The sequence below is a fragment of the Caretta caretta genome, chromosome 12 (genome assembly GCF_965140235.1).
Source record: "Caretta caretta isolate rCarCar2 chromosome 12, rCarCar1.hap1, whole genome shotgun sequence".
In the NCBI taxonomy this organism is placed as follows: Eukaryota; Metazoa; Chordata; order Testudines; family Cheloniidae; genus Caretta; species Caretta caretta.
The window spans coordinates 24,294,475-24,317,951 of NC_134217.1; the positions used below are offsets into that span (position 1 = coordinate 24,294,475).

The window sequence follows — 23,477 nt, forward strand, 5'->3', positions numbered from 1 at the left end:
TCATTTACACACACACTGTTCCCATCATTTTGAATCTGAAAGAGAAATGAACCAAAGAATTCCAGTTAGTCATATTGTGTGTAAAATGAGTCTGACCCTACATCCACTAAAGGCAAGGGGCCAGATCCTCAATTATGTAAACTCTTGTAGCTCCATTAAAGTCGATGGAGCTGTGACAATTTTCACCGGCTTAGGACATGCCCAGAGGGCCTAATATATTTTTTCTGCGTGTTTAGACCAAATCTGTTCCTCACCTGGGAGATTATCTGTGCTTATTGCAAACATTAAACACTGTTGCCATATGCCCTGTCCTGAAATTAAGGCAGGATAATGTCCAGGCTCAATGGCCAGGTCTGGAGCCATGATGTAGCCAAACATTAGGGCAAACTCTGTTTATAGGGTGATTACATACAGTTCCACACAGAAAAGGAAGGGAGGAGAGACAGACAGAAGAAGGCATGACAGGAGAGCATGAGGTCCACATGTGATCACTTTCAGAGTTTTTGATCTCAGCTTGCGGCAGGCAATGCTGGCAGCAGAATCATTTTCATTCTGAATGATTTATGGCTAGGGTGACCAGATGTCCTGATTTTACTGGGACAGTCCCGATATTTGGCACTTTTTTCTTATATAGGCACCTATTACCCCCAACCCCCTGTCCCGATTTTTCACACTTGCTATCTGGTCACCCTATATATGACTGTGTTTAAAAGCCTCTTCTTTACCATTCAATAATCCAGAGCTCAATTTTTTCCTTCCAATGCTGTTTCTCTAAAGGGCAGTTTTATTTGTAAAACAATTAGATACCTTGGCTTCCTCCTTAATAATAGTAATGATTAGCAAATTTCATCTTCAAAGGGCTTTACAAATATTAACTGGCCAATCCTTATGACACCCCTTTGAAGCAGATATTACTGCCCCCATTTTCCACATGTGAGTGATCTTCCCAAAAATGGTGTTGCCAGCCCTTAGGATTTTAGTGCAAGTCTCATGCTATTTGATGTTTTTCTTAAAGCTCCAGCTCCTGGAGGCATGTGATCATCAAAGAATCTCAGCTTTCATTTTAAAAACATATGTTTCTAGCTCTCCTGTTTGTGGAGAAAAGCCTGACAGTAACCCAAGTGCACTGTGAGGCCCAGAAACCAGAAGACAAATAAAAAGAATTCCAATTTTACTATTTAAAAAAAAAACCCTCATGATTTTTAAGCCAATCTCAAAATTTCTGGCACCTGACTCATGATTTTTGAATGCTCAGGAAGGCCTGGCTCCCAGAAATATAGTGTATCCGATGAAGTGAGCTGTAGCTCACGAAAGCTCATGCTCAAATAAATTGGTTAGTCTCTAAGGTACCACAAGTACTCCTTTTCTTTTTGCCCATAGATTATGTTTCCTAATATTAGCTAGAAATGCTTACAAAAGTAATGCTCACCTCTGTGCTTTAACATAAGAACATCTGAGCTACCATACTTGACCATGGTTCATCTTGCCCAGTATCTTGTCTCTGACAGTGGCCCATACCAAAACTTCACGGGGAGTGTGCAAAACAGGGCAGTTATGGAGTGACCCACCTCTATGTTCCATTCCCAACTTCTGGTAGTCAAAGGTTTAGGGTTACCCTGAGCATGGGATTGTGTCTCTGACCATTTTGGCTAATAGCCTTTGATGGACCTATCCTCCATGAACTTATCCAGAGACTTTTGGCCATCACAACATCCCATGGCAATCAGTTACACAGGATAGTTGTGCGTGTGTGAAAAAAGTACTTCTTGTTTGTATTAAACCTGCTGCCTATTCATTTCATTGGGTGGCTCCTGGTTTTTGTATTGTGTGAAAGGGTGATTAGCACTTCTCATATTCACTGTCTCCGCACCATTCATGACTGTGTAGACCTCTATCATGTTTCCTCTTAGTTGTCTCTTTCCTAAGCTGAACTGTCTTTTTTTCCCAAGGTCTCTCTTGGTAGGGAAGCCATTCCATAGCCCCGATCACCTGTGTTGTCCTTTGCAGAACATTTTCCAGTTTCACTGTATCCTATTTGAGATGGGAAGAATCAGATCCAGGCCCAATATTCAAGGTGTGGGCACACCATGGATTTATATAGAGGTATTATGACATTTTCTGTTATTTCTATCCCTTTCTTAGTAATTCCTAACATACTGTTAGTCTTTTTGATCACTGCTGTGCATTGAGTGGCATTTTGCAGAGAGCTATCATGGTGACTCCAAGATCTCATTCTTGGAGGCGGGGATGGTTAACAGTTAATTTAGAACCCATCATTGTATATGTATAGTTGGGATCATTTTTTTCAATGTTGAATTTCATCTGCCATTTTGTTGTTCAGTCACCCAGTTTTGTGAGATCCCTTTGTAGCTCCTCGTAGTCTGCTTTGGGTTTTACTATTTTGAATAATTTTGTATCATCTGCCAGGTTTGCCACTTCACTGTTTATCCCCTTTTCCAGATCATTAATGAATATGTTGAACTGCACAGGTCCCAGTACAGATCCTTGGGGGACACTGCTGTTCATCTCTCTCCGTTATGAAAACTGACCATTGATTCCTACGATTTGTTTCCTGTTTCAACCAGTCACTGATCCATGATAGATCCATCCCTCTTATTCCATGGCTACTTAATTTCTTTAAGAGCCTTTGGCGAGAGACCTTGTCAAAGGCTTTATGACAATCCAAGTACACAATGTTGATTGGATCACTCTGATCCACATGCTTGTTGACTCTCTCAAAAGAATTCTAATAGACCAATGAGGCATGACTTCCTTTACAAAAGCCATGTTGACTCTTCCACAGCAATTAGTATTTATCTATGTCTGATAATATTGTTCTTTACTATAGTTCAATACTATACTACAGATAAAATTAAATGATGTTGCATTAGAAAAGTGGGAAGAGCAAGTGAGCAGTCAGGGATAATAAAACTCCCTTTCTTCTATCCTTTGTCTCTTGTATCTTAGGCCCTGATCATACCCATGCTTAACTTTACACATTGTGAGTAGTCCCATTACTCACAGAATCTCAGCTTTTTTTTATGTGTTTGGATGGTGCTAGCACAATGGGCAATGATCTCAGTTGGTGTCCCTTGGTGCTACTATAACACAAATAATTCAAAATGAGTGCTCAAATTTGCAACTGTAATAATATGCTGAAAAATATTTAAGGAAACTTGAAAAGGTTAAAATGGGAGCTTCTTTCTTGTGAGCCAATTATTTCGAGCCCGGAAATGCATAAGCACACTGAAAAGCAATCTTCTTCTCATTCTTTTTGTTTCTTTCTTCATTTTTTTTATATGACCCATTTAATTTCTCCATTCGTTTCCCCCTGTCTGGATGTTGGGTAGGAAACTGAAATGGCCTAACAGAAAGAAAAATGTTTAAATACTTCCTCTTAGATTTTCTTTTATTGCATGTGTATGTTAGCTGAAAAGTGCTCTTTTTGTTTGATGTGCTATTTCTGCAAGGAAAGCAAATAATATTTTAAACCAAATTCTTGAGTTATTTTAATTATTAGAAAATCACTTTTAGTGTTTAAATCACAGAAGCCGAGAAATTAGAGGTGGGCAAGGCTTGTTATTTTAGCTGTTTCATCTCTCTGTCAGTGCAGGATGGCTAGATTGGCTAGATTTACTAGCTATTATTATCATTTGTTTAATGCTGGCAGAAAGCTTAGCACTGTACAGTATCCAAAAACAAAGACAGTTCCCACCTACAGCCTAAGGACTTGATCCTAAGACTCTTTCTCTAGCAAATTCCCATTAAAGTCAGTGGGAATTTTCCTGCATAAAAACTGAATAAGCATCTCAGGTTTGGGCCTTAAAAGATGAAGTTGTAGCAAAGCACTTAAGTACATGGATAGTCCTATTCACCTAACTGATTTGTGGTCTCTCCAGTCTAGTTTTATGCCCCACCAGTTCCCTGGGGACAGCATTCTCCAGGCTGCTAGATCTCAATGATTGGAAGCTTTTCTTGATATTTGCCCTATAGTTTGTTTTTCTTAATTTTGTTCTGTGGTTCCTGGTTAGATGCTCTTGTAACCCCCTGAACAATTCCTCACTTGTCTAAGAGGTACAGTTATGTCACCCTCCTTGTTAAGCTAAGCAATACACACTTACCTGTTTTATCCTTTCCCTCCCATCCTGCAGTCATGCTTGTTGCTTTGTCAGCATTCCCTCCCATTTCTTTGCATCTTTCTGCACTGAGCTGCCCAGCATGGACCACACCACTGAAAGTGGAGTCATAAGAAAACAGCTGTAAAGACAGAGTGGTTCTGTACTGAGGTGTGCAGTTGTACACTACTATACCTTTTCAGATTGAATTACCAGCAAAATCCTTTCATAAGTTTTCCGTGGGAGTCTTATATGGTTTGTGAAGGGTGGGGTAGTTTTGTTTTTGTTTATTTTTGTTTATTTTTTTGCCCAAACCAGTCTATTGTAATGGCTGATGAGAAAGCCATTTGCTTGTTACAAGCGTTGACCACCAACTTGCTCAGATGAGTGTTGTCTGAAACTCAGACTTCATATACTATGATCTTCCTGGAACCAAAGGCAGTCAAATGTATAGACGTACCTTGTCCACTCCCATTGGAATGTAGCCACATGAGCAAGTTGCGTTAGTTTTGTGAGATAATGATTTATATTTTAAGGGGGAGATTTTCAAAAACACTCGACGTTAACTTAACTTTGCTCCCACTGAATAATTGGGATTAATTCAGTCAACGGGGCTAAAGGGAGTGTTTACAAATATAAGTGGAGGCAAATAAATAGTGGAGAGAAAGAAGAGCCATTAACAAGTGAGAGGAAATCAAAATTTATTCAAAAATAGCTGAGCTTAAACATTATGGTCATCAATAAAGTTACCAACATCTGGGTCAATATAATTGTTGGTAATAAAACTAGGGAATCACTTGAGTCATTTGAATCTATAATGGACGAAGTACTCGAGAATGTACTTTAGGGAACAATCCTGCTTGGGCAGAGAGTGGATTAATAGACTCTTACTTCTCCAGCTTCTATAATAATAATATTTTTCCATCCATTTTCAATAGTAGGCCAGTTCTTGTTGACCTGAAAAAAAAAGGTAAGAAGGCAATATATAGAATTTTTTTAAAATAGAAAGTGTTTAATATGATCAGATGGAGGGTTTTTGTACTGAGCTTTCTAGTTTGGAAGGAGGAACTATTAAATCAAAGGATCATGTTTTCAAAGAGTGTTGCAGCAGATTGTCCATGCAAAATGTATGAACAAATGGATATTTGCATATGCGCATCAGCTGACTGATTGCTTATCTGCTTATATGTGCAATTACCTGTGTAAAAATGCAGGAGTTTGCAAGAGCAATGGATGAGAAAGGGTTTGCTCCAATTCCAGTGGTTCTTTTGACCCTTCAGGAGCACAGTTGCCAACTTTCATGCGGTAAATAAGCATCCCGACTTTCACAATAAACCAAAAATCAAGCTAATCCCATTTCAAAATAAGGCTGAAACAAGCCAATCCCTAAGAACCCCAACACTCTATGTGACTAGATCCCCCTGGCGTGCAGTCTGGGACTGTGGTGGGCCCGCTGTGCACTCCTGACTCTCCCCTCCTTGCCCCTGCTTGCCCTGCCCCTTCCCCCTGCTTGCCACGAGCTGATCAAAAAAAAGAAGCAACAAGCTACAACAAGCCAAACAAGCTACAAGTCAAAAACTAGCCAATAAGCAATTCACAAGCCAATTAAGCCAAAAACAAGCCCAATTTCTGCGTTTTTTTCACGGGCGTGGCATGTCTGTTCTTGAGCCTTTTGAAGGGTAGCGCTCAACTAGAGATGAAGTGTGATCCAGTCGTTCATGTGCTAGCTTGGGACTTGGGAGACATAGGTTCAATTTCCTGTGAGGTGAGTGCTCAGATCGTACAGTATCGAGGGGCCATATAAATACGTAAAATAGATAACTAACTCCCAAAGGTAAAATGCTTAGAGAATATTAGGTTAAAATGCTTTGCTGAACTAGGGTCAGAGAGGAACAGAAATTGCAGTGGCTCAGCCAGCTGTCCCCTTTATGGTGACACTTAATGGGTTAATCATAAGGTTTCAGTTTGTTTCCTGTCTCCATCTTCTGCTATGTTGAAGGAAGATGGTTATGACATGCACCTTACGATGTATGAACACAAAACAATGAATTTATAAAGATTCATGCTGTTGATTCTGCAACAAACATGCCAATGCAAAAAAGCAAAATTGTAATTTACTGTATTATATTCCGGCACTGAGCCAAAATCACCCTCGTGGAAGGCAATGGCAGCCAACTGAGTAACACCCAGACAAGAATGAGGTCCAGAGAGTCACATGTGTTTTCATTTGCTACAGAAGCAATTTGTTTTGCTTAAGGCTTTATTCCTTTAACAGTTTTCATGAAACTTAAATAAGCTTCACTCCAGTGTTTGGACATTGACCTGCTTTCTACTTGTTTGTTTAGTGAAACGGCTGCATAACTGACTGAACAGTGTCAGAAGTTATAAACAAACTTTGATTGCAGATGTGTGTTTAGTTTCGCCTTGACACAAACCCTTTTCTTTCTAGAGTACAGAGATACTCCCCAGATTACATGAACCACAGCACACAGTAATTCTTCTGCAATTAAGAAATTAAATAAAAAACCATGGCATACAATGTTCTTCTAATAAGTACAATACACAGCCAGCTAGTTTAGTTGAAATTAAATTCATGGAAATTCATGTATATATTGAATACTTTGTAGAGTTAATCATTTATAAAATTGTTGTTCCTGGGATGGATTCTGACCTCAGTTACATCTGTGTAAATCCAGAGTAATTCCTTTGACATGGAGAGTTATCCTACATTTTTTTCACCATTGTTACTAATGATCAGAGTCTGCCACACAGTGTGCTTGCAGGTTTGTGTATGTGTCTGCATTATATATAATTGTTTTTTCTAGGTAGCAAGGTTTATCTAGTGTTTTAAGATTTTTAATCCAGTCAATAGTTTTAGAAAACAAATTCTGTTTTCTTAATCTGTAAACTCACCATCAGCTCGAAAATGTAATGTAGTATCCCATCAGTTGTACAATCTAGATGAAGACCTTTGGGATAGTGGATGGCTCCAGAGATTGGTAACACTATAAAGCCTGTAATTGTTGTCTCATTCATTCAAGCACAGTCTGAGTCAGAAGAGAACAGAAAGTATCATTCAGTGCCCTATGTGAAATTAATTAGTGACTTTAGATCAGCTCCTAAAATCTGCATCAAAAAGCCAAGACCACTATTGGCAATACATTTAGTGCTGTGTTCTAAGTAGGTCTTCTAGAAAAGAGTTGAGGCCATCAGCGTAAAGGTTTGAGGAGGCTTTCACTGATGCTGCTCCACACATCCTGTGAGCAAATAGAGGATGTCAGAGAGTGGGAATTCCATTTCATAGAGGATTTTGAAATTTGCTTTCATTGCAGTTTGGAACTCCACCCCCAAATTTTGAAATTTTCTGGAAAAGAGAATTCACTGTTGCCTACAATTGTTTGCATCATGGTCTGCTGTTGGTGGTAGAGACTTGTGATGAGTTCGATGCTTTGGAGTCCCCATGTCTAGCAGTATCCTCCAAAGATACTGGTTGGTATCGGACCCTTCTGAGTAGAGAAAGAAACACCTGCTCAATGGGTGATTGTATTCTCTGCATTTTTCAATTACGTGACAGGTTTTGAGATTTGGTTGTTAGTTCTGCTTTAATCCTTCATTTCATGCCATCCTGGATTATGAGGAGCCGAACTTTGCTTCTGTGCAATATCAGGGAGATGGTACAATAGTTACTACTCTCTGGTATGTCTCCCTTCTTTGGGAAGGGCAGAACAATTCTCTTCATCCAGTCCTCTGACCAATTTCTAGTTGTCCATACATCATTTCAAATTTTCCACATAAAATTAGTACCACGTTTGCCAATCACTTTTAACAATTCTGCAGGCATGTTATCTACTCCTGCTGCTCTTCCAGGCTTCATTTTCATAATATCACACACCACTTACTCTTGCAGGATTGATGGCTCTGGCACCAAACTCTTTTTTCTGTCATGCTGTCTTATGAATGGCTCTGGTGAGGCATACAGATTGGCACAGTAAAATCTCCACCTGTTTTTAATATCATCACTCTCAGTGAGGATACTGCCATCATGACCTTTTATTATGTTTGACCGTGGGGCAAACCTTTTGGTAAGAAATCTGACCACTGTGAACATACTTTTATATGTGTTGTTGTATTTTTAATGATGAAAAATTGTACAGGTACTTTTGCCTTTTTTCTTCTGTTAAGAGAAATGTATTTGGCCTGTATTACTGACACTTAATGACAGCAGGTGGGCAGGTTTATTAGATGACAGACCTGGTTACACAGGTCTGATAGGATTCTTTATACTGGGTGATGAGCACTCCATGAGGAAAGGTGTTTGTGTCTCTATTCTGTGCGCCCAAAGCCAGCAGAAAGTATGCTGTCTAAAAGCAGAACAAATAGGCTTGGGATATCATTCTGGAATATTTTTGTATTCTTAGGAGATACTTGGGATATTTCATGGACTCTGGTCATTTTACTCTCAATCCAAAAATGACATCTGAGAACCACCTCGTCCTCGTTGTCTGGGATGTCTGTACAATGCGATAGGCATCAAAAATGCCTTAAAGTAAAGTACACTACCTGTGTACTGAGATTGTAAAGTCTTTGGGGAAGGGGTTTTCTTTTTGTTTTGTGTTTGTACAGTGCTAGTACAATGGGATCCTGATCCATGACTGGGACTCCTAGCCACTAGTTGTGAAAGGGAACAAATGCACTCTGCAGACCAGTCAAAGATCTGTGGAAAGGATCAATGGATTAATAAGAAGGTGAGACAAAATTATAGCCTTTGGGCCAAATTTAGCTTTAGTAAAACCTAGAGCAATTCTCTGGACTTTAGTGGAGCTGCTCCTGCCTACACCAAGGTTGTAGTTGGCCTTTTGTGTCTCTCATGAGATGAGGGAAGATGAACCCTGATAAGACTATGCACTTGACAGCCATCTCAATGTCCTTGTTGAAGGGTCTGAGTTCATACCCCAGACCTCTGTATAATTTGGTCTTACTCAGTGCAGGCAAATAAATATATGAGGTTAAAATGTTTTAATTCCTCTGGAAAGTTAACTCTCTTGGGACCTTTATAAAATCAGTGTCCCAAACAATTGTCAAAAATTCCCTAACATCACCCCGAAAGAGGAAACAATTCTCTCTAGCAATATTCCCACCTCTCTTCTCTCAACTACCTGAAACATGAGGTTTGTTGCTTAGTGCAGAGTAGTTGCCACCTTTTAGTGCCTGACCCTCAGTATCTCCACTTAAGGCCAGGAATTCACAGTTGTGCAACAAGCATACCTTACAATGCTCATTCGAAAACCAAGAGCATCCTTGGAGTTCGTGGCTAATCAGTGGGTGTTGAGTGCTCAGCACGTGTCAGAACTGGACCCCTAGAAGTCCCCTGCGATGTGCCAATGCTATACAACTACTACTGCAAATATCATATAGGGACAGAAGACAGGTTAGGAATCAGTTTCAAAAGTAGATTTGGCAGAATGATGTTGGCATCCCTGTGTCTGTATAATACGTAAACGTGTTTAGAAGCCCAAAAACATGATAGCCTCATTTTACAACTCGGGTTGTTTTGTAATCTGGTGCTATGGGGGGTTTCCCCATTTTTTCTTGTCTTTTGCCACAAAACGTAGTACAATCAAACAGCCTTATTTATCATTTAAATCCAGTATTATTTCAATCTTATCTAAGCCTGAAACAAAGGAAGCAAGAAAGCAAGGAATGTTACACTGTAGAACATGAATAAACATAACTCAGTAACAATTCCGCATCTGTGTAGAACTAATTGGCTCATTATGGATGTTCACAGTGAAACCCTTTCCATGTACAGATGTATAGAAACTGTCCACACTGCAATGCAGGTTCGATGCAGTCAATATTATATAGTGCATCTAAAAAACTGTACAAAACTAGATCTGGGCTACAGTGGTTGTATGATATAGCTTATTACATAGCAAGCACAACATGCTGTCATTGGGGAGACTCCAGCTCTCCAGCTCCAAGACTCCCGGACTTGGGTTCCATGAGCTGGTACTTGCGATGCTCTCCACCTTGGAAAGCCATGGGAGAAGACACTCTAAAGTTTTAACTAAACTTCAGCTATTTTTCTCCCCACAGGTGACAAAAGTGGAGGAAAACCAGTTACAACATAGCTTGTTACACATTGTTATCCAAGTGGGACAATAGTAGTATAGCAGGGAATTAAGGTTAAGACTAATTTATTGTTTAATAGACTTAAAGGGTGATCATGCAAACACTTACTACTGAGCACAGTGCTTACTACCAGGAGTAATCCCATTGACTTCTCTATGCTCTAAGTACAGAAGCACTAAGCTCAGTAGTGTTTGCAGAATTGGACCCTATATTAGTTGGTTTTGGAGCCAGATTCTGCTCCCATTCAAGTTAGTGGAAGTTTTGACCAGGGGAACAGGATCAGGCCCTTGGAATCAGTAAACTTGTGTCCTGGCACAGTAACATTTCAGGAGACTTCATAAAAATGTTTTGCAGGTGTTGGCGGCCCTGCGGGAGGCGGAGGGTTGATGGGGGGCTGAGTGCAGTAAACTCAGCCTTTTGATGCCGGTGATAAGGATTGCCTCACATCAGTGGTCAGTGGTCACATCAGTGGTCACCTAGTGCCAAGCAGCAGTTGCATCAAACAAACCACACAAGGGAGATTACTTAATTTAGCTCTCTCCTAGCGAGAGAAGCCAGACATGTGTAAAAAAGTGAGAGCAAGGTGAGAAGCAAGATCTTGCCAAAAGTCCAGATTTGATCTGCACCTTCTCTAATTGGGCCCCAGATTTCATGACCCTTTCCTAGCTGTTTCCATCCATGAGATACCCAGCCAGTGGAAGGCTGCTGCACCTGGAGCTGAACCCTTTAGAACATTGACAGGTTTCAGAGTAGCAGCCGTGTTAGTCTGTATTTCCAAAAAGAAAAGGAGAACTTGTTGCACCTTAGAGACTAACAAATTTATTTAAGCATAAGCTTTCGTGAGCTACAGCTCACTTCATCGGATGCATTCAGTGGAAAACACAATGGGGAGATTTATATACATAGAGAACATGAAACAATGGGTGTTACCATACACCCTGTAACCAGAGTGATCACTTAAGGTGAGCTATTACCAGCAGGAGAGCGGGGGCGGGGGAAGGACCTTTTGTAGTGATAATCAAGGTGGGCCATTTCCAGCAGTTGACAAGAACATCTGAGGAACAGTAGGGGGTGGTGGTGGTGGGGGAAATAAACATGGGGAAATAGTTTTCCTTTGTGTAATGACACATCCACTCCAGTCTCTATTCAAGCCTTAGTTAATTGTATCCAGTTTGCAAATTAATTCCAATTCAGCAGTCTCTTGTTGGAATCTTTTTTTGAAGTTTTTTTGTTCAAGAATTGCCACTTTTAGGTCTGTAATCAAGTGATCAAAGAGATTGAAGGGTTTTCCAACTGGTTATTCAATGTTATAATTCTTGATGTCTGATTTGTGTCCATTTATTCTTTTACGTAGAGACTGTCCAGTTTGACCAATGTACATGGCAGAGGGGCATTGCTGGCACATGATGGCATATATCACATTGATAGATGTGCAGGTGAATGAACCTCTGATAGTGTGGCTGATGTGATTAGGCCCTATGATGGTGTCCCCAGAATAGATATGTGGACACAGTTGGCAACGGGCTTTGTTGCAAGGATAAGTTCCTGGGTTAGTGGTTCTGTTGTGTGGTGTGTGGTTGCTGGTGAGTATTTGCTTCAGGTTGGGGGGCTGTCTGTAAGCAAGGACTGGCCTGTCTCCCAAGATCTGTGGAGAGTGATGGGTCGTCCTTCAGGATAGGTTGTAGATCCTTGATGATGCGTTCGAGAGGATTTAGTTGGGGGCTGAAGGTGATGGCTAGTGGTGTTCTGTTATTTTCTTTGTTGGGCCTGTCCTGTAGTAGGTCACTTCTGGGTACTCTTCTGGCTCTGTCAGTCTGTTTCTTCACTTCGGCAGGTGGGTACTGTATTTGTAAGAACGCTTGATAGAGATCTTGTAGGTGTTTGTCTCTGTCTGAGGGGTTGGAGCAAATGCGGTTGTATCGTAGAGCTTGGCTGTAGACAATGGATCATGTGGTGTGGTCTGGATCAAAGCTGGAGGCGTGTAGGTAGGAATAGCGGTCTGTAGGTTTCCGGTATAGGGTGGTGTTTATGTGACCATCGCTTATTAGCACCATGGTGTCCAGGAAGCGGATCTCTTGTGTAGACTGGTCCAGGCTGAGGTTGATGGTGGGATGAAAATTGTTGAAATCATGGTGGAATTCCTCAAGGGCTTCTTTTCCATAGGTCCAGACGATGAAGATGTCATCAATGTAGCACAAGTAGAGTAGGGGCATTAGGGGATGAGAGCTGAGGAAGTGTTGTTCTAAGTCAGCCTTAAAAATGTTGGCATACTGTGGGGGCCATGCGGGTACCCATAGCAGTGCCATTGATTTGAAGGTATACATTGTCCCCAGACATGAAATAGTTATGGGTGAGGACAAAGTCACAAAGTTCAGCCACCAGATTTGCTGTGACATTATCGGGGATAGTGTTCTTGACGGCTTGTAGTCCATCTTTGTGTGGAATGTTGGTGTAGAGGGCTTCTACATCCATAGTGGCCAGGATGGTGTTTTCAGAAAGATCACCGATGGATTGTAGTTTCCTCAGGAAGTCAGTGGTATCTCGGAGATAGCTGGGAGTGCTGGTAGCGTAGGGCCTGAGGAAGGAGTCTACATAGCCAGACAATCCTGCTGTGAGGGTGCCAATGCCTGAGATGACAGGGTGTCCAGGATTTCCAGGTTTATGGATCTTGGGTAGCAGATAGAATACCCCAGGTTGGGGTTCCAGGGGTATGTCTGTGCGGATTTGTTCTTGTGCTTTTTCAGGGAGTTTCTTGAGCAAAGGGTGTAAGTAAAAGAATAAATGGACACAAATCGGATGTCAAGAATTATAAACCAGTTGGAGAACACTTCAATCTCTTTGGTCACTTGATTACAGACCTAAAAGTTGCAATTCTTCAACAAAAAAACTTCGGAAACAGACTCCAACGAGAGACTGCTGAATTGGAATTAATTTGCAAACTGGATACAATTAACTTAAGCTTGAATAGAGACTGGGAGTGGATGTGTCATTACACAAAGTAAAACTATTTCCCCATGTTTATTCCCCCCACCACCCCCAACTGTTCCTCAGACGTTCTTGTCAACTGCTGGAAATGGCCCACCTTGATTATCACTACAAAAGGTTTTTTCCCCGCCCCCGCTCTCTTGCTGGTAATAGCTCACCTTAAGTGATCACTCTGGTTACAGTGTGTATGGTAACACCCATTGTTTCACGTTCTCTGTGTATATAAATCTCCCCACTGTATTTTCCACTGAATGCATCCGATGCAGTGAGCTGTAGCTCACGAAAGCTCATGCTCGAATAAATTGGTTAGTCTCTAAGGTGCCACAAGTCCTCCTTTCCTTTAGAACATTGTTTCCCTAATGGATTCATAATGAATTCTCCTCTCCTATTACATACACAAGGAACTCCTGAGATATGTCTAAACATAAGCCCTGTAAAAATCATAGACTCTACAACAAATTAGACCAAACTGAGCCTCCCTGCTGGTGGGATTCCAGAGCCCAGGCTCCTGCTCAAGTCCAAACATCTACATGGCTGTTTCCCAGCCCCACAGCCAGCCCCACAGCCAGCCCCACAAGCCTGAGTCAGCTGACACAGGCCGGTCACCAGTTTTATTGCAGTCATATCCTGGGAGTCTTTCAATTGATTCCAATGGGCTTTGGTCCAGGTTCTTAAGCACAAACAGAATTCACAAACGAGGTCTCAATGAAAGCACTGCACACGGCTACAGAAGCTTATTTGGAAGACTTTTACTTCCTCAAACAACAACTTGTACTTAGACACCTGCAAAAGGTTTTGCTTGCTTGACACTTTCTTGTTTGAAGCAGATCATTAAGAAACTGCCCAGACTCTCTGTCAAGGGTAGGGCTGCCACTGAACACTCAAGAACAGCCTCTTTAGGTTTGATGTTGTTTACTTTACCATCATTGCGGAGCAACCCATTGCAAAGCAGCCCGCAGAAGGGCTTCCTATTCTAAACACCAAACACTCCAGGATGTGAAGTGGTGACGGTCACGCCATCTTATTTTCCCTCTTTAAAAAAGTTCCGTTAAATAGTCAGTTTGGCTGTGACCTCTGCTTGTGACTTTCAGTCAGGTTAGCCTTATCTAAGTAGATATGAGAGACTAGTGCCCCATTGTGAAGGGCTGAGTGGTGAAAAGGAGGACCATTATCAACACAGGTGGTAAATTATAGTTAACCCTTTCAGTTCATTAGCTCTTTCTATAATACTCGTCTGGAATGTGCAAGAAAAAAAGAGAGTTCAAAGTGGCTTCAGACGTTTGCTAGCAAGGAATGTGTTGTGTGAAATTCGCAAAAAGAAAAGGAGAACTTGTGGCACCTTAGAGACTAACCAATTTATTTGAGCATGAGCTTTCGTGAGCTACAGCTCATTTCGAAGGGAGCTGTAGCTCACGAAAGCTTATGCTCAAATAAATTGGTTAGTCTCTAAGGTGCCACAAGTACTCCTTTTCTTTTTGCGAATACAGACTAACACGGCTGTTACTCTGAAACTTGTGTGAAATTGAGGTTCAAGGCTGTGCTTTCAAATGGGCTTCTCAACTTGCACGCTCAAATCCATATAGATCCCCTATTAGCATGCAAAGATGGGTAACTGCACCCAAAAGTCAGGCAGTCAGGCATGTTCTGTTGCAAGAAATGAGAGTGAAATAGGACAAGGGGAGCCTGTTTATTTTTAACATTACCAAGGAGTAAATACTGGCCCTTCCCCACTGTGAGTATGGGGGGCCCAGGTGGCAGAGGTTCACAAGAGCCAGACTGTAGAGAGCCCAAGAAGGGGTACTCAAAACCCATACGAGTGAGCTACTTCGTACTCTGGAGGGTAGGGGCATGGGTGGTGGAGCCACTCACCACAGAGAGCCTCTGGACCTACTAGCACAGGAAGAGGGAATAGGAGGGGGGCAGGAGCACCACATCAGTGACTAGTAGCAGCTGCAAAGTGGGTCCGGTGACGTCTGCCACGTAGCTCCCTGCAGCATGCCTTTACTGGAACTTGACACAAGCCCCAGGCTTCCACCCTAAGGAAGGAGCTTAACCACTGCAGAGATTTTCAGCTGGCCTTGTGCTGCTTTCTGGTTAGTAAAGGGGTTGGAATCTCTGAGCAGGAGCTCTACCTTCATCTCTTGTCTTCAGAGGGACTTTTCCTGCTTCTGTGATTTGCAAGGGCTTTAAGAGGGCAGTTTGATCTGGAGCACTGAAACCAGGGGAGCGTTGCTACAATTGCTCTGCCTTCTAATTCAGTGCATGCTTTCACACAGCATATTGAAAATAACTATCTTCATCATAAAATGGTATCACAAATAGAAGTTGTTTAATGAACCCTGCACATGAACTATGAACTACTGCAAATCACAGTTAGGCTAAGGGAAAATACTGACTAACAGAATAATCCAAAGGAAGCAGCCTTTACACCTTTACTAGCTGATTCCCTTATATGTTTTTTTTAAAAAGCAGGGCTGAATCTGCTGCTGTGTTTATGGAATCTGCCTATTGATCCTAGTTCTAAAGGGCCAGTAGGTTAGAGAACTGGTATGTTAGAAAAAATGTGTCTGTGGAGTTTAAACACCCAGTATTATAGGCAGGGCTTGGTGGGTTCCTGCGCAAACAACTAGAATGTAAGAGTCTGGGCTGGGGAACACTTTAACTGTTTGGAAAAACTTGTTTTGTGCAGCTTCAGAGTGTCCCTGGAGGCTGTGGCCCTGTGCCATGGCTCCTGGTAAAGGCTGTCCTGCAGTAACAATGGAGCTTTTATGGGGAAGCTGGAGCGCAATCAGAAAAGTCTCTGTCCTGAGGGATTATGGGGAGGGTAGTTCCTGGATTCGAGATGGCTGGCACATTATACACATTTCCACCAGCCTTAGATAGCATGTTAGTTATGTGAACTACTAAATGTGTTTTCATTTGTACGGTGTAGTTTTGCCTTTGTCGGGTGATCATTCCTCTTCAGTCTAGCCAAAGAGAGAGAAATCTGGGGATGGGTGCATGCAATGAGCGGGGGGAGTGCGAGATTCAGAAGTAGTTTGATCTAGCTCAGTGCCTGGAAGCATTTTCAAAGGGCTTGTATTTTCGATTCCTTGGTATGGGACTTAAAACCAGCTGAGTGAATAGAGTCATCGGTCACTCTGAATTTTGTTCGCTGTTAATGATAAGAGTCCTAGCCGTGGTAAGAGGAGTCCTGTGGAAACTGGAAGCCATCTTCATATGCTCAGCCATTCCTCATCCGGTAATTGGAAATCTGTCTACAGAGATGCTGTAAATCTCAATGTGCTTTACAGACGTTAACTGATGGATCTGCACAATTCACCTATGGCCTGTTCCAGTGAATTACAGAGTCACCAGGTCTCCCACTGTTGAGGTGTTGATTATATTTCTAGCACAAGGTGTCAGATTGCTACTAGTGAAAGTTAAATAACGTAACTGTTGTGTTTATTTATAATAGCACAGAATCCATTTATTCGCAGCACATGTCCATGTCACAAAACTACCTCTACAAGTGGCCTTAATTGGCAGAGGCACAAAAACTCTCACCACACTCCAAACGCCAGAAATGTTAATCCAGCACAATACGAACACTGAGTCTCTACATAGTTTTTAATGTAATATAAATAGAGCCAAAGGAACAGTTCACATTAGAGGCTGTTATACTGTCCTCCACCTGGCCGTGCAACAGCCACTAATATTCGTGGGCATTCTGCTGGGTCTAAAGGGCTGTTAATGACCATAAGAACTTTGGGATCTATTCTTCTTTCCAGTGGCAGTTGGACTTACTTGCATGGATTGAGGAAAGAATGGGTTCCAAGTCGCTGAAAATTTAAGCCTTCCTTTTTTTAGATAAAACTGTTACAAAACAGAAGTCACCCAAAGATTCCTTTTTAAAAAAAAAAATACTTGCAGAATCTCAAAAAATGAACAAAAATTGAGTTTCTTCTGCGGGGTCCTCTCTCCTTGGGTCCCCTCTATTTCTCTTCTTTGTGTGATCTTCCCCTTCATTTGCTGTGGCTTTGCCTCAGGGCTCAACCCTGCTTTAAAACTGTGGTTTACCTCATGGAAACAATGACTAGCCCTTAACGACAGCATCACAAACAAATGCCTATAAAGACAGGATTTGTGATTTACATGGGGTTAATTACCACAACAATCATGTTTATTCACTTCTCTAATAAATCCTTAAGGCAGGAACAAGTAATAGCTTGACCAGCTTCATCCAATGAATGTATCTCCCTTGTTACATTATTTGCAGATCTGGTCGTGAAGAATAAAGAGAGAGAGAGAGAGAGAGAGAGAGAGAGAATGTCCCATCAGCTAGGCAATGATCTATAACTCATGAGCAATCATGTTTTCCTGAACGCCTGATCTCATCAACATGTAGTTCAGTGCTCCTGGTACATAACAGATTCTACCATTACTTTGACTAAGCTTAAAAAAGGGAACATAGTGTCTATTAAATAAATGTAAGCTACAGATCTGAGCAATCTAATGCACTGACCAGAAGAAGAAACCTAAGTCAACACTAGTGTCTGCTAAGTTATTAGGGCCTGATCCTGTGCCTAGTGAAGTCAATGGCAAAGCTCCAACTGACTTCTGTGATGCAGGGCCAAAACCCTTGAGTGGCCTAGGGCTTTGCTTTTGTGGGCCATTTCATCCTCCTAAGCACTTTTCAAGGACCACAAAGTGCTTTACAAACATTTATTAATTATAGTCTCACAACACCCTAAGGAAGTAGCTAAATATTGTCACCCCCATTTTACAGCTGGGACAACTGATGCTAAGAGATTAGTGACTAACCCAAGCAGCTGTCAGTGGCAGAGCTAGAAATAGAACCAAGAAGATCTGGGCCCAGATTTTCACAAGTGACAAGTGTTTTTGAGTGGTGCCATTTTTGGGTGGCCAAAAGGAGAGGCCTTAAACGGACCAGTGCAATTATCACTATTATACAGAATCTCCCAACCTACTGTTCTCGCTATAATGTGACCTGATCGATTTTCCATGAGGGGATACAAAACGATTTTGCTTCAGCTGTTGACATTTACTTTGGCCCTGATCCAAAGCTTTGGAAATCAATGGAAGCCCTTTAGACTCTCTGGGCCCAATCCTGTATAGTGCTGAGCACTTTGGCCCCCATTGACAACAATTACATTTGAGGTTGCTTAGTCCTTTTCAGGCTTGGGTCCTCTAGGACTACATCTAGGGCAGAACATTTCATATGCCTTTGGAAGAGTTTGACACCTTGTTGTGAAGGAAGTTGTTTGTGTGAATGCAAGAGCAAGGTGAGACAAGGCAAACTCTTTACTTTGGCACGCGCACTGTAGTTAGTACCATCGATGCATAAGATACAGTACAGTAAATACAACAAACAAAGGGCTCACTGTGGTATTTACACCCGCCACAAGTCAGTTTACAAACTAGGATTATTGAGAGTCCAATAAAATAGTTGTGCTTTTAGACAGAAATGTCGTGTTGGGAGGGTGTGTAGTTCAACATTCCTTGTTTTTTACCAGCCTGACACATTCCTACAGCAGAGGTTTTATAAAATTGATCTTTTATTTTCATGCTTCCCATTAATAGTTAAGAAAAACCTAGGGAAAAATAAACACTCTGTCCCTGATTGTTTATTCACCAGTCTCTTAGGAACCATAATTAAGTCTCCCAGGAATTGTGTGTTTTATCATATTGTATATCTTAAAGAGCCACTTTAGGTAACATAACAAGGAGTGCCTTATGAAGAAAAATTGGATTCATTTTAAGACTCTTTTTTAACCCCCACAAAGAATGGCTCTGTGTTTACTACTTTCGTGCATGTGGCAACTTGCCCAAGTAAATAGTATGCTACATAAATACCAGAGATTGGTATTTATGATATTACATAAACATACTCTGAATAATGACTCATTGTTGAAGTGAAGAAGAACACAAGCAATATAAATTGCAGTAAATGTGTTGTTTCCCATCATACTAGTAATGAAATGTGAATGTTTTAAGCAAAATTCTGTTGATGTTGGAGAAAAACAATAAAATCTCATTTAAAACACTTAGGCCCAATTTTTAAAGTTATTTAGGAATTGCTGTGCTCAGTGCTGGAATGCTTACTGATTTAGGATCCTAAATCTCATTTTCAAAAGTGATTTAGGCATTTAGTAACCTAAGGATTTTTAGTTCCCAAGTGCCTAAGTCACGTTTGAAAATGATAAGTAGGCTCCCAAATCACTTAGATATTGCAACACTGAACAAAGAAATGCCTTAAATACCTTTAAAAATCTGGGCCTTAATCTAAAAAACAACCACATAAACCAAAACCAGAGATTGGTGCGGCTAGAAATAATACAAATTACTGGGGTAATCAATAGTTTATTTGGTCAGTAGTTAGATTTTTTGGTGTTAATATATAAGAGGCTTATTGCTCTTTAAATTAAAAATTCATTCTCCATTCACCGCCAATGAAAATCTTTGCTGTTCATGTACTTAGAGATCTGAGCTGCTAGAATTCCTCTGTTCTAATTCCTGTATCAGGAGAAATCCTGGCCCATTGAAGTCAATGGAAATTTACCATTGACTTTAGGGGAGCCAGGATTTCAACCACAGCCATTAATTTGCTCCATGACCTTGTAAAAGTCACATTAACCTCTCGGAGCCTCAGTTTATCCATCTGAAAAGTTAACAAAATATTTATCTCCCTCCCAAAAATGCAGAGTGCATGAAGGTTCTAAACAGGTACAAAATTATCATCATTATGATTATTCTCTTAATTATTATTATGAATTGATAGCTCCCATGCGCCGGGCTTCTAAACTAAATAGAGGTTAATACCCCAACTATCAAATGCTCACAAGTGACTCTTTTCTTTTTAACTCAATTAAGAGGTTACCAAACCCTCATTTTTCAAATCAAAAATTGTGTGTTGCATTGGTAGTCCATTGCTGCTGCTGTCGCTGTTGCTGCTAGTGTCGTGATTCTCATCCTTGGCTATGCATATGACTCCGAACCCTGATGCACAGTTGGCCACACTGAGGGCATGGGAAGTCCATATCTACGATATTTGATGGTGCAACCCTGTGACGTGCAGCCTGGAGACAATTCACGTGCAGCCTGGAGACAATTTCGTCAATCCGCTCTCACCTCTTACATACTGATCTTGTCAGAGACCGCCAGTGAGTCCTGTTCTGAGCTATTTGCTCAAGCTCTTTAAGATTGATGCCAGTCCACTGGAGATGGTTCTTGACGTTATCTTTGAAGTGCTTATACGGACGACTCTTCTTTCTTTTGCCCTGACTCAGCTCCCCATACAAGATCTGTTTTGAGTGATGATGGTCTTCCATTCTGATGACATGTCCGTCCACCTAAGTTATGCTCTCAATTGCATTTTCTCAATGCTGGCTGTGTTTACCTCTCAAGGACCTTAATATTGGTCACTCTGTCTGTCCTGCCAGTGAATGCTCATTGTTGAGCAGAGGGAGTGCATATGATGTTGCTCAAGCTGTTTAATGTGTCTTCTATAAAGAGTCCAAAATTGCCATGTCACTTACAGTCTGTGTTTAGTCTAAATTGCAAAAGCATGATAAAGATGAATGAACAGCATTTTTATCTCCCATTTAAAAAGGGTAATAAAATTTCTCTCCCAAAATGATACAGCATTTTATACTGTGCTTTGACTGATACCTTCCTTTTCCCTACAAGCACCACAAGTAAAATATATTAATAGAAATGAAGACTTGGGGTGGACGTGAGCTTGCAAAAGAGATACTTTTTCTTCCTGAAAAGTGGAAAGTTGCTCAGTATCCTATTCTGGCATTTGCATTGCATGATGGTTTTCAGGATTGCAAGCTCTGGTAAAACATTTCCAGGGGACTGCAAACTCAGAATTGAGCTTCACCAGTTCCATGCTGCTGGTATGTGACTGGGGGCAGGTTTAGGGTTTTTTTTAGTATATCCTCAACAGAAGACTTTTCAGCTCTGGCTCTGAACAAAGGACACCCACTATTTTCCTACTGAAGGCCACACACGGCTCCTGCTGTCCTTGGCTGAGGAAGAAGACTGGATTGGACATTCCCATCAAACTCATCAGCACTGCTCTCTGGTCAGCCACTGGGGGCACTGCAAAGTTCCTATTCTTGTGAACATCCGTGCACTATTGCATGGTCAAGCGCTGTTCATTGTGGGTGTTAAACTGTAGATTATTTCTTTGTTTCTTTCTAGTTCCTGCTTTGATTTTGTTGCTACATAAAACTTAAAGAGCTCCACAGTGTTTCAAAAGAATTGCATTTTGAGTTCATGCACATTCCTGTGAGCTGTTCTGTTTAATAAATGGAATTTTACTGATGGATTAGATGTATTTACACAGTTTCATTTATTTTTTCTTCCTTCTCAGATTTTCTGTACAGATTAGAAGGGGCTGTGAGTCTGAAAGATTAGAGACAAAAATAGAAGAGACTTCTGTGGTTTGCAAAGCAGTGCTTGATCCAGTGATGCATACTGGTTCAGTACTCTGAGTATATCACGGGAGCTTGTCAAGATCTTGATAGCAAGACTGATGGTGATCTTGCAACCAAGTGTGACATTCTATGCAGCATTCAGGAGAGTGGAAAGTTGATGAATGATACGTTTACAGAGACAATTGTGCCAAGCGCTGGAGATCCAGGCTAAGGTAAAGTGTCATCTTAGAGCTGGGTTTCTATCAGCAGACAAGAAAAAAAAGTAGAAATATGAGAGAGGACAAACCACATGGTAAACATCAAACAGAATCGCAATGGTGTGTGAACCTGGAGATTTAGTAGTAGTATTTTAGCACTGATGTTGCAGTAGGGCCTGAGGCTCCAATTGGGATCAGGATCCGTTACGTTAGGTGCTATACATAAGAAGTTATGGTCCCAAGCTGTAACTCCTTATTTATTTGGAGTGCCTATCCCATTTACCCTGGGTGAACGTATACTGAAAAGTATTAACATTACCAAATAAACCAATTACAAATCCCCTATCATGCAGGACTCGATAACCCTCTTAGAGCCATCTCTTCTCAAAAGCCTGGGAGAACAGATGGCAAGTTAACCCCATTGCAAAAGTCCAATAACAAGAGGGCTCAGGCCAAACCTCACTGACTTAGGCCATATCTACAATACAGTGGCACAGCTATAGCATCAACAAAAGGGGCTTTTTCACCCAGTGCAGGTAATCCACTTCTCCAAGAGGTGGCAGCTAGGTCAACAGTAGAATTCTTCTGTAGACCTAGCTGTGTCTACCGTGGGGGTTAGGTTGACCTCACTACGCCACACAGGGTATGAAATTTTTCACAGCCCTGAGCAAGGTAACTAGGTCAATCTAATTTTTAGGTATAGACCAGACTTTTGTGTGTTTTGAATCAGGCCTAGAGACCCCAAACATTGCAAAAGACACAGAAGAAAATAAGATGGTCAGTTTTCGGATGTGTTATATATGTCTTGTTTTAATACAACAAATGCTTCGATTCAGGACTTTTCATAAAAATAGCCTTGTACTCATGTTTAAGGCTACGTTTTAGCCACGGGTATTTTTAATAAAAGTCATGTACAGGTCATGGGCAGTAAACAAAAATTCACAGCCTGTGACCTGTCCATGACTTGTACTATATACCCCTGACTAATTCTTGGTGGAGGGGCCAGCCCCGGGGTGCCACGGGTGCTGGGGTGTGTGTGGCAGGGTTGGCACATTCCTTACCTGGCTCCACGCCTCCCTAGAAGCAGCAACATCCCCCTCCCTCTGCTCCTAGGTGGAGGCATGGCCAGACAGCTCTGCACACTGCCTCCGCCCCAAGTGCCGGCTCCGCAGCTCCCATTGTCTGGGAACCACAGCCAATGGGAGCTGTGGGGGCGGCACCTGCAGGCAGGAGACGCATGCAGAGACCCCTGGCCGTGCTGCACCTCTGCCTAGGAGCAGAGGAATGTCACTGCTTCCAGGGAGCCCCTGAGGTAAGTGCCACCCAGAGCCCTCACCCCCTCCTGCAGCCCCAGGCCCCAAACCAAACTCCCGCTGCTGCTGGGGGCGGTGGCCCAAGACTGCCCCAGCAACAGTCAGTGTGGCTGAAGTGTGCAGTCAGTGTGCAGAAGTCAGTGACCTCTGTGACAAACTCGCTGCCTTACTCATGATCAACCCTACTCTAACAGTGTGCTCATGTGATGGAGGAAAAAGAATTCTAAGTTGCCAGCTGCCACCAGTTTTAACCATTCTTTTTCAGCCCAGTTCTTAACAAAGTAATTCAGT

At 41.7% G+C, this 23,477-nt stretch overlaps 2 long non-coding RNA genes across 2 annotated transcripts in view; one reads left to right on the top strand and one right to left on the bottom strand.

Annotated features, from left to right (window-relative positions):
* The window catches only part of LOC125645371 (uncharacterized), a 277,583-nt gene that overhangs the window by 194,999 nt on the left and 59,107 nt on the right, over window positions 1–23,477 (top strand). The window lies entirely within an intron of this gene.
* Window positions 4,800–23,477, bottom strand: part of LOC125645372 (uncharacterized) — a 59,322-nt gene continuing 40,644 nt past the window's right edge. Inside the window, exon 2 of the long non-coding RNA XR_007359290.2 lies at window positions 4,800–5,072. This is a non-coding gene — a long non-coding RNA (uncharacterized LOC125645372). The remainder of the gene's footprint in view (window positions 5,073–23,477) is intronic.